The following is a 10,585-nucleotide window of genomic DNA, read 5'->3' as shown; positions in this document are numbered from 1 at the left end:
TTAAAAATTTGTTCTGGTTTTACTTGTTTCCATGATTATATGATTGTCATTTATTAATTAGAAAGGTTTAAAATAACCACTTCTGTGGTTATCTGTTACCATGGATGTAAGATGATAGATTTTCTACAAGTGTGGAGACTTTTTATTGTCACCTATCAAAGCATATTGTCATATCCTATGTTTAATTGCTTATGCAATTGACTGTCTTTTCTAAAACTCTAAACTACAGAGCTGTTTCTCCCTTATTAGTTTATGTTGGCATCCAGCACAATGCCTGGCATACCATAGTTGTTTAACAATTATTTGTTGAATGAATAAATGAAAATGCATATTTTCTCAGATTTGGTGCTATTAATATTTTGGGCCTAACAATTCTTTGTTTGGGGAGTAGTCTTTCGTATTGTGGAATGTTTGGCATGATGTCTAGATGTCAGACTGGAGTAGGAAATGACAAGCCAATCCAGCATTCTTGCCTGGAAAATTCCATGGACAGAGAAGCCTGGTGGGCTACAGACCATGGGGGTCACAAAAAGTCAGACATGACTGAGTGTCCATTCACTGCACTGCACTGCACTAGATGTCAGAGGAATTTCCTCTGTTGTGGCAACCAAAGTTACCTCCAGCCATTGGTTAAGTTCCCCTTAAGGTGCAAAATCACCAGGCTATGTGAGAAAATTCTTGGATTTGAAGAGACTGAAATACAGAATTAGAGGTAATTCATATTCTATTTCAACTCTGATTCACTTTACTATAAGAGCATCAACTATGTTGGGAGAAAGATCCAAGGTTAAGTAAACTGAAAGTGAGAATAAATTTGAGATGGGGCATAGGATCCCATTGAGCAAAGTTTGCCATATTGATTTTCACAGCAGAAACAAGCCCCTTTGTTAAGTATTTACATAAGGGAAATGTACATTTTGACTTCCTAGACCTAATATGCTGTGGTCTGCTATGCCTTAAAAACATTTCTCATTTTTCATGCTTTCCTCATATATGAATATTTAGGTAATTATCATTAGCCGCATTTATCAGCCCTGGGATTTCTTTGGAAGGAATGATGCTAAAGCTGAAACTCCAGTACTTTGGCCACCTCATGCGAAGAGTTGACTCATTGGAAAAGACTCTGATGCTGGGAGGAATTGGGAGCAGGAGGAGAAGGGGACGACAGAGGATGAGATGGCTGGATGGCATCACCGACCTGATGGACGTGAGTCTGAGTGAACTCTGGCAGATGGTGATAGACAGGGAGGCCTGTTGTGCTGCAATTCATGGGGTCGCAAAGAGTCGGGCACGACTGAGTGACTGAACTGAACTGAACTGAACTGAACTGAACTGAACTGGTACAGATGAGAAAACTGAGGCTCAGTTGTTAAAGGACTTGCCCAAGATCAAACAACCAGTTAAATGACTGGACTATATCTTTAATCCAGCTTTATCTGTCCACCAAACCTTTTCTGCTTCTCATCTGCAGGAAATGGCAGGGAAGCAGGGGCATCGTTTCTCCTAGGAAACAATGGGTCAGATCAAAATCTGAGTGTCCCAGCAGGTGTTCCAGGTGAGCTTCATCTCTGGGAGGGTTCCACATTCTATTCCTGAGAAAGAGGCAAACATCCTGTTGAATGGAATCAGGTTCCAGCTACAATCTGTCTCACACAAACCTTGAGCAGAGGAATGAACACCCTCTCTCCCAACTTGCCACCACTCTAAATGGAAGTATTGCATTACTAGAGAACAGATACCAGAAGAAATTTGGATAGCAAATCATTCAGCCTATTGACATTAAATAAAAGTTTTTACTTATTTAATTGATTCTTTTTAGTTAAGAAATACCTAAAATAACTGATCCTCTGACAAGCAAAATTGTGTGCTGTAATATAATACAGATTTTAAAATTTCTATCAATTGTTATTGAAATGTTGTGCACCGAGGAGATAACATTGTTTGTTAACAAATTTATCCATGGGTTTGTGACTTTTTCCCCCCTCTGAAGATTGTTTTGAGAAGTTCAAAAGACAAATGTTTAATACAAAAAAAATCTTTCATTATTTGTGTATTTTCCAAAGATAGAATATTTTTATTTTGCTTGAAGACCTGTCATGAATCCCAATAACATCCCTGAGCTTTGGAGTTCTGTTTTGTTTTCAGTATAATTGACAGTTTTAGAAAAATTTTGCATAACTTCCTGCTTTGGTAGCCATTGCTCCTATGTGAGATTCAATTAGAAATTAAACTAAAGGGAAACAAGTACAGTATTTTATTAATAATATGTATTCTGATATACAGCATGAGGAATATAGTCAATAATACTTTAATAATTTTATATGATGACTATTGGTTATTAGACATTATAGTGATTGTTTTGTTATATATTTAAAAGTCAAATCACCATGTTGTACACCTGAAACTAACATACTACTGTACATCAGCTCAAGATTGTACATTCACTTAGGACTGCTAGAAAAGGTGGCTGTTCTATTCTTTTGTAAGTTTTGGTCCTTCTGAGAAAGTTTTCTTAAACATCAGGAGAAGCTAAAGTTTAATTTCATCAAGTCTATGTTTGTCTTCTAATTGAGGAACTACAGAATATTATTTGGGGTAATGTTTGGATTTCTGAAAAATGAGTTGGCCAACCTTCTGAGCTTAAGCCGTGAAGATAATTTTTCTAATTTTTCTTGTCATACAGTCTGTGAGAGACTCTGCGGAACCAGTGTTCATACACCTTGGTGAGACCTGGTTCACCATTGCACAAACTGCTTTCCTTTCTCACTCAATTCTATGAAATAGCACTTCAGCTGAGTCACCTCCTGGATGACGTGTTTCCTACCTTTCAGTTACTACTACAGATGACTTGACCCAGCAAATTTGCATTATCTCCTCTTTCCAAATATAGCTACATCCCAGATGCCAAATAGGTGTTCAGGAAGTTGCCCTAAATTGCATGGAGATGGCACACAAAATACTTCCTGTTTGCCGTGCCAAGCCTAGATGATGCCATAATTTATATAGCATAAACTTGACCTGTCTCACTTGGGCTGAGCTTTCAAATCCAGTGCTTTATCCCAAGGTCAACGACTGGACATTTTTATTTTGAGCAACACTGGAGAATAGTGGCACAACTATCCGGCTCATCCAGTAGTACTTTTTCGCTTTGGTTCTATGTAAATTCCCTGGTAAATGATATATATTTATATACCTTGTACTTAGAGCCATCCTATTTGTGTATATGGTGAGTGCTTAGGTTTCTGATATACTTTGGATTATCTTTTAATCTTTATTTTTTGATAATGAAACTTATGTCTGTGATGGCAATATTGTATTTGGAAAGCTTGAAAGCTGGGGTTGGCAGTTGGAGTGACTAGCTTTACCTGGAACTGTTGAAGAAGGAGAGTATTATTCTCTGGTGGGCCACTCCTATAGGGACAGACATGTCTTTTTTATGGGACAATTCTTTTCCAAATAGCTTACAAATAGAATCTAGGAGTGTTGAATTATGATGCTTGAGTGAGAAATACCATGCTTTTATTTACACCACGCAGTAAATACTTCACTTTTATTTCTGTTCTTTGAGCTGTTATAAATGACACAGTAAAAATACATGGTTTTTATTGACCATGATTAGCAGGAGCTATAATTGGAGAAGGAAATGGCAACCCACTCCAGTATTCTTGCCTGGAGAGTTCCAGGGATGGAGGAGCCTATTGGGCTGCCGTCTATGGGGTCGCACAGAGTCAGACACGACTGACGCGACTTAGCAGCAGCAGCAGCAGGAGCTATAACAAGGGTTTTGCATGCATTATCTCTTTAATCCTCACAAATGCAATGAGATGGATTAACTGTCATTTTACAAATGAAGTTGTGGGTTTCAAGGTTAAATAAACTGCCCCCAAACACAGAATCAGCACTAGCCTTGCTCAAATTTCACAGGTGGGTCTTTTTTCTCCTGAGACTGTGCTCTTATTCACGCTATTAACTCATTTCTGATGTAGGAACTCTCTCCATATTTGCTATCTACCTGACAATGGAGGGTCTGGTTTAGGTAGAAAATATTTTTCCTGTTGCCATATTCTTGCCATGATTGTCACAGAGTCCATTTTGTCTACGTGATTGGACAGCACTTAGGGAGCAAGAAGCTTTTGAATTTCAGATGTGACTTGACTATCTGAAGACTCCTTGAGAGTGTGTTTTTCCTGGATTTAAAAAAGACATTTTCCTTTCATCTCTTAATAATCGTTGGCAAATTAAAAACTTTTTTTTCTGCTCTGTGTGGGCAAATTCAGGCTTCACTTTCAAGTTCCTTCTGATTTGACTGAGATTTGCAGTGGAAAAAAAATTGGCTAAGTAAGCCAGTCAACTCCATAAATGGGCCACACAAGATCTTATGAAATTTAAACCTTATTATAAATCTCATATTGTCATCACAACACTCCAAAATACAGTCTCAGGGGAAGATACCCTGGTTTTGGCAATTAGTTTTAATACTAAGGATATAATTTGATACACAATAATCATATTAGAAAATAAAACAAATGCTTAATTTTTTTGTTTTATTACTTTGTTTTAATCAAACAAATTAAGGTTCCAACAGTTGAAGTATAGTGTATATGCTCAATAATGCAGCTTAGAGGAAAAAACACTGGGTAACAGAAGCATCTTCATCACTGAAAAAAAATCTGATTAACACTACAACTGAGTAGCCCAAAGTAACGGATATAACAAGCATTTTGACATTTAATTGTTATGAACAAGAGGGCAAAGTATATCTTTATTTCCAATATGGTCTAACATACTAAATTTAACAGTTGAACCAATACATAGACATGAGAATATTTATGTTTTCTCTATGCAAATATAAAAACTATATTTCTATTAATTGTAATTTTGTGAGCTAGCTATACTTATTGGCAATAGCATAAAATTAATAAAGTTAGCTATAATGTCATTTAAAAAATCTGCTTCATTGACTATGCTAAGGCCTTTGATTGTGTGGATCACAACAAACTGTGGAAAATTCTTAAAGAGATGAGAATACCAGACCATCTTCCCTGTCTCCTGAGAAGCCTGTGTGCAGGACAAAAAGCAACAGTTAGAACTGAACATGGAACAACGGACTGGTTCAAAATTGGGTAAGGAGTATATCAAGGCTGTGTATTGTAAACCTGCTTATTTAATTTCTATGAAGAGTACATCATGAGAAATGCTGGGTTGGATGACTCACAAGCTGGAATTAAGATTGCTGGGAAAAGTATCAGCAACCTCAGATATGCAGATGATAACATTCTAATGGCAAATAGATGGGGAAAAGTAGAAACAGTGACAGAGTTTATTTTCTTGGGCTCCAAAATCACTGGAGACAGTGACCGCAGCCATTAAATTAAAAGGTGCTTGCTCCTTGGAAGAAAAGCTGTGACAAACCTAGACAGCATGTTAAAAAGCAGAGACATCCCTTTGTTGACAAAGGTCCGTATAGCAAAAGCTGTGGGTTTTCCAGTAGTCATGTACATGTGAGAGTTGGACCCTAAAGAAGGCTGAGCGCTGGAGAACTGATGCTTTCAAATTGTGGTGCAGAAGACTCTTGAGAGTCCCTTGGACAGCAAAGAGATTAAACCAGTCAATCCTATAGGAAATGAACGCTGACTATTTGTTGGAAGGACTGGTGCTGAAACTAAAGCTCCACTACTTCGGCCACCTGATGAGAAGAGCCGACTCATAGATAAGACCCTGATGCTGGGAAACAGTGAAGGCAGGAGTAGAAAGGGAGGACAGAGGAAGAGATTGTTTGATGGCACCACCGACTCAATGGATTTGAGTTTGAGCAAACTCCATGAACTAGATAAGGACAGGGAATCCTGGGGTGCTGCAGTTTATGGGGTCACAAAGAGTCAGATATGACTTAGCGACTGAACAACAACATGTGTGACTTCTTGCCAATATTTGCTTTGTATTTTAAAGGATTAAAAATACATCATTATATGTGAATCTCAGAATAATGTGTGGTGTAGCTTGTCATTTTCTTTCTATGTTACATTAAGTTTTCTCTGTCTCAATGCTCCCTCGGTTTTCTTAAATCAAGTTTTATAATATGTGCATTCAATTTTTTTCCTGGAAAAGTTCTTTTTGTACTAAAATAATAAAACTAAGCAATAGAAAGAAATTAACTTCTTGTTAACTAGCCTATTTTGCAAGTCTGAGAAGGTAACTGGTAGTAATGCAAGTAATTCTTCGCCACAGCAATGCAAATGAACCTGGTCTGATAGAAATGCAGCTGATTTCTGCCCTACAGAAAATGCCAATCATTTCATTTTATGGTCTTATAGGGTAATAATAACCAGTTCAGTTCAGTTGATCAGTCATGCCCAACTCTTTGCGACCCATGGACTGCAGCACACCAGGCCTCCCTGTCCATCACCAACTCCCAGACCTTGCTCAGACCCATGTCCATTGAGTCAGTGATGCCATCCAACCATCTCATCCTCTATTGTCCCCTTCTTCTCTTGCCTTCAAACTTTCCCAGCATCAGGGGCTTTTCAAATGAATTAGCTCTGCACCTCAGGTGGCCAAAGTATTGGAGTTTCAGCCTCAACATCAGTCTTCCAATGAACATTCAGGACTGATTTCTTTTAGGATGGACTGGTGGTGATTGATATTTGTCCTGGCAATCTTGATTCCAGCTTGTGCTTCATCCAGCCCAGCATTTCTCATGATGTACTCTGCATAGAAGTTAAATAAGCAGGGTGACAATATATAGCCTTGAAGTACTCCTTTTCCTATTTGGAACCAGTCTGTTGTTCCATGTCTACTTCTGACTGTTGCTTCCTGACTTGCATACAGATTTCTCAAGAGGCAGGTCAGGTGATTTGGTATTCCCATTTCTTTTAGAATTTTCCACAGTTTCTTGTGATGCACACAGTCAAAGGCTTTGGCATAGTCAATAAAGCAGAAATAGATGTTTTTCTGGAACTCTCTTGCTTTTTCAATAATCCAGCGGATGTTGGCAATTTGATCTCTGGTTCCTCTGCCTTTTCTAAAACCAGCTTGAACATCGGGAATTTCACGGTTCACATATTGTTGAAGCCTGGCTTGGAGAATTGTGAGCATTACTTTGCTAGCGTGTAAGATGAGTGCAATTGTGCGGAAGTGCGCATTCTTTGGCATAATCATAATAATAATCAAGCTTGTATCTACTAGCAAATTCAGTTCAGCATACCTGACTATTTACTTATTCTTCTTCAAATTCTGTCCTGAACAGATCTTAAACTCTTATCAGTTTCTTTTGTAATTAATAAGTCAAAACTTTGGTACATGTTAATTTTGGATTTGCATGAGACTCATGATATTATCTTTCAAGGATTTATATTTCAGCAGCCTATGTGGTCTTGGGGATATGACTCAATCTTTGCTGCATCCCATGCTGAGGTCCAGAGATTTTCAAGCTGGTCCTCTGTTCTTCTGTCGCAGGCAAGGCACAGTCTTGGCTCTAGGGTTGAGGTAAGGGAGGAATACTCAGTGTTTTCTCCTGCTTTGTCCCTCTCCTCTCTTGCTGACCCTGCTTATCCTCCTAGACTTACTCAGATTGACATTGTTTCTCAGCTTGATAGTTCGAGCTTAAGTCTCTACTTTGCAGTTTCCCATCCTTCCCTATGAAAACTGGCTGCCTCACCTCCTCCTGCAAGTCCTTGGTTACTTCTTTCTCTCTTGGGTACACAAGAACTTTTAAAAATCTCCTCTATTGACTTTGTAGGGAGTCGAGTATGGCAAGCCACCTCAGGTTCTCTTTGCTTAAACATACTTCATTTCATATGTATACTATTGCTTCCACCCCGGGTATGTCTAGTGTCTGGTGTATAATGTCTAATGTCTAGTGTCTACTCTAGAAATACTTTCTCCTCCAGAATTCCAAGCTGGAAATGAGATACAACTGTTATCTACTTTGTATTTCCAGATATACTTATGAGTTTTTATTTCCTCCTCCCTGTGGTTTCAAATTTAAAATGTGTTGGGCAATTTCAAAGGAGTATTTTCAGCTCTTCATCTTCTGCATATAGTACTAAGCAAAACATTAAAGGGTTTTAGAAGATTTACTTAACTAAAAATGAAAAGTTTTTTAGAAGATTTAATTAAAAGCATCCCAACATTAAAAAAAAACAACAACAACCCTTATTTATTCCACTTTTCGCCTGATACTTGAAGTTCACTGAAGCATTTAAGTAAACATCCAATATTAAGAGAGTTCTTTATTTTGGGGTGTTTTAATAAATCTGAAGTGAAGTGAAATGAAAGTTGCTCAGTCATGTCTGACTCTTTGTGACCCTATGGATTATACAGTCCATGGAATTCTCCAGGCCAGAATACTGGAGTGGGAAGCCTTTCCCTTCTCCAGGGGATCTTCCCAACCCAGGGATTGAACCCAGGTCTCCCACATTGCAGAGAGATTCTTTACCAGCTGAGCTGCAAGGAAAGCCCAAGCATACTGGAGTGGGTAGCCTATTCCTTCTCCAGTGGATCTTCCCAACCCAGGAATTGAACCAGGGTCTCCTGCATTGCAGTTGGATTCTTTACCAAATGAGCTATCAGGGAAGTCCATAAATAAAAGCCCATAAAGTGAATCTGAAGCACAGAATAAACCAGAGTAAAAGTATACTTACTCATCTTTTGCTAATCATTTTGTCTCCCTTTTCTCCTCTTTCTTCTACTCCACCCCAACCACCCCCACACCTCCCTACACCCCATAGCTACCATTCTGAAGTGAACAGTCTGATAAAAGACTCTGTCTTAAAAAAAGTTTTGCTTTTTTTTTTTTTTTTTTGTAAAGCAGCGGAATGCCTTCTTCAGAGGTCAGACATGTAACTTTTATTCAAGGTACAGAACAGTAGGAAGTGAGGGCAATCATATTTAGATAAGTGTATGTCTTCCTTAACATCATTCAGATTTAAATTTAAAAACGCACTGTTATAATCATATGAAACAAGTGTATAACTGCATCAATTTCACCCCACTATAATATGCACTCAAAATAGAAGATTCTAAATCTTCTGAATTTTACCATAGCCAGAATAACTCTTACTTCATTCATATCCCTCTCTCCTAGTGCTTCCAGTACTGTTTTTTAAGATTCAACTGTATGCTTATTTGTTGTAACAGTCCCTTGTGGATATTTTGGCCTGATTCCTTCTGTCTAGGTCCTTGCAATAGAGAACTAATTTGTATAATATAAAATATCATAGATCATGTCTCTCTATATTCTGTCTGGTATTAATAAAACTTGGAAAGTCTCATTTCTTATTATGTTATCATTATTAAATATTGCTTTCTCTCTCCTCTTAGTTTTTTAAATCTCTAGTCAGCATTGTCTTTTAATGTCAGTCCTTTCTTCATAGCAACAGTTGGTGAATGCTCAGATAATCTCTAATGATTTTTTGGTAAGTGAATTGGCTGGCTGCTGCAAGATTTTAACAAAGGATTAGCAGGAGTCAGGGTCCCCATCAAGCCCTGCTTATTCCTGTTCCCTTGTCTTCAAATCTTATGGGTTTTGTTAGACTGCTGCCCCAACTTGGGAAAGAATTTGAAACGGTTGCTGTAAAAGAAGAGGAAGATTTTATTTTGAATTACCTATTGAAGCTTTCTTTTTAAAGATTTTCCTCTTGGAATTTTCCTGCGTGGAAGAATCACTTCGTTTACTGTGCTGCTTCTTGACTGATTGGTTGACTTCAATTCTAAATGCTTCCTCTGCATCGACAGATAGTAGAAAATTTTCTTTTTTAAGAAATGGAGTTTTAGCTCCATCTGGGTAGCCTTCCTGTTTTGGAACTACGAGATATCTAAAAGTTTTGAACTTTTTCATAACTTCTCTCTTGGCATCACTGATCAGTTAGCTAATTGTACCTTTTATTCAGAGAGATCTTATATGAATCCTTTTTCTGGCTAAATGATTCCTCAATAAGACCTTCACTTTTTGGTAAAATAGGGATGCCAATACCAGACACATAATAATTTTAGAAAGACCGAACATTGTATCAGGCACAGGAAAGTGTTTCTAGTAAAAGGACGTCCTTCCAATTTCCTCCGTTAAATTGGGGTCATCACTGTTTCCAACACCACATTCAGTGCGTGCATCAGTCAAGATGAGTCAGATTATGCCAGAGGAACAAACAACTTCCAAATCCGAGGGTTTTAAAACACTCAACATTTACTGCGTATTCATGCTACTGCCCATCGTGGAGAGCTGGGGCTCTACTCCATGAGCTCCTTGCTCAGGGATCCAGCTGATGGGGCTCTGTTCTCTGCAGTGTCCCTGTGGCTGCAGCAGAGAGAAGGGAAGATGCAGAATCACAGTCAAGGTCCTAGATAATTTTGCCCAGAAGTGATACACATCACCTTCACTGATGCTTTATCAGTTGTAGCCACATGGTTGGCCATGCCTAACCTAAGAGGGCCAGGAAGTGAAAGATTTCTGTGTACTCAGAGAAAGGAAGTGTGTGTTAGTCACTCCAGGCAGGCTCCTCTGTCCATGAGGATTATCCTGGCAAGAATGCTGGAGTGGGTTGCCATGGCCTTCTCCAAGGGAAATTCCCCACCCAGGGATCGATCC

Source organism: Ovis aries, chromosome 3 (genome assembly GCF_016772045.2).
Source record: "Ovis aries strain OAR_USU_Benz2616 breed Rambouillet chromosome 3, ARS-UI_Ramb_v3.0, whole genome shotgun sequence".
In the NCBI taxonomy this organism is placed as follows: Eukaryota; Metazoa; Chordata; class Mammalia; order Artiodactyla; family Bovidae; genus Ovis; species Ovis aries.
The sequence above is the reverse complement of the archived record's forward strand: the minus strand, read 5'-3'. Positions refer to the sequence as shown.